Source organism: Nansenia antarctica (genome assembly GCF_963989245.1).
Source record: "Nansenia antarctica genome assembly, chromosome: 11".
Lineage (NCBI taxonomy): Eukaryota > Metazoa > Chordata > Actinopteri > Argentiniformes > Microstomatidae > Nansenia > Nansenia antarctica.
Window position 1 is genome coordinate 20,028,463 of NC_137681.1, and position 1,912 is coordinate 20,030,374.

Below are 1,912 nucleotides of genomic sequence, written 5' to 3' on the forward strand. Positions count from 1 at the left end.
AGGAATGGAGAGGTGGAGGAGAGGAGTGTTGGGTGGAGGAGAGGAGAGGAGTGATGGGTGGAGGAGAGGAGGGGAGTGTTGGGTGGAGGAGAGGAGAGGAGGAGAGTGTTTGGTGGAGGAGAGGAGGGGAGTGTTGGGTGGAGGAGAGGAGAGGAGGAGAGTGTTTGGTGGAGGAGAGGAGGGGAGTGTTGAGTGGAGGAGAGAGGTGGAGGAGTGTTGGGTGGAGTAGAGAGGAGAGGAGTAGAGAGATAGAGGAGAGGAGAGGTGAAGGAGAGGAGGGGAGTGTTGGGTGGAGGAGAGGAGTGTTGGGTTGAGTGGAGGAGAGAGGAGAGGAGTGTTGGGTGGAGTAGAGAGATAGAGGAGAGGAGAGGTGAAGGAGAGGAGAGTTGGGTGGAGTGGAGAGTTGGAGGAGAGGAGTAGAGAGGTGGAGGAGAGGAGAGGAGTGTTGGGTGGAGGAGAGGAGAGGAGTGTTGTTCTCTGGGTTATATAACATTGCTCGTCCTCTCCGGTCCTGCCATCCATATTTATCTCCTGAGAGCCTCCCGGCTGCTCCAGCACTCAGGCCTGCTGCAACTTTCATCTACAATTAAAAGGGAATTACAGCGCAGCGTCACGACGCTCTGGAGAGGAGGAACACGTCCTCTCTTCTCTTCATCTCAGTGAATGATTGACTGTGTTGTTCCTCTTCCACTTCCACACTGGGGAGAGAGACTTGGTAGAAGCAGAGGATTCTGGGAGAGTTGGTACAGTCACCGCGAGCACTTAGGAGAGTGGGGAGGAGGGCCGAGTAGAGAGGGATGAAGGACACAGAACGAAATGAGAGAAGTGGGGATGGAAAGAAAGAGCGGAAGGAAGGAAGGAAGGAAGGAAGGAAGGAAGGAAGAAAGAAAGTTCTACAGTATTATAATCCACTACTTTTACTTCTGTAAAATTCTATACAGCTCCTTCTGAAGTGAATGCTTCTGGTGGGCTTAAGCCTGTTAGATGGAGCAGGGACTCCATCCTAAGGAAGGAAGGAAGGAAGGAAGATTGAAAAGATAAAACTCTACAGCAGCGGCCCCAGGAGATCCAGAGGAGAGATCAATAACACTGAGCCTGTCTGTCTACCACCCCCTGTCTGTCTGTCTACCACCCCCCTGTTTCAGATTCAGATAATGTTTATTGCCATTATGCTTGACACATATAGGAATTTGTTTTGGCATTTACAGAAGGTGCATTTATGCTTTTTTCACATATACATGAAAAAAAAAAAAAACGTTTTAGTAGAAGGCGATAATAGGGAGAAGGTTTTTCCTTCTATCAGTGGCCCCGGGCCCGAGCTAGAGTACTCTTCCTGCAACGAATAGTGGACTGCTGATTCACATGCTTAGTATTCAAATGTATTGATTGTAAGTCGCTTTGGAATAAGGCGTCTGCTAAATGCCAAAAATGTAAATGTAAACAAAACAAGTACAAATACAAATGCAAAAACAGGCAAAAACAGGACAACACGGGACAGACAGTGCATGGATAGTGCTGTATATAAAGTGCAGTGCAGAGTTATTCAAGGTCCAGTGCATGTTCAGTCCTGGGCAGACTTGGAGGCGGGGGGGAGGGGGAAGCCAGAGTCATTTAGCAGCCTGGCGGCTGAGGGGAAGAAACTGAGCCTGTGGCGGGCCTTTAATGTCTTAGGCAGCCGCAACCTTCTTCCAGAGGGAAGCAGGGTGAGGAGGCCGTGGCCGGGGTGGAAGGGGTCGGCCATGACCTTCCTTGCCCTCCTCAGAGCCCTGGTGTCATGCAGGGAGTTGAGGGAGGGCAAGGGACAGCCGATCACCCTCTCTGCTGAACGTATCACCCGCTGCAACTTGGCCTTGTCCTTGGTCGTTGCAGCAGGGAACCAGGTGATGATGGAGTGGGTGAGGATGGACTCTAT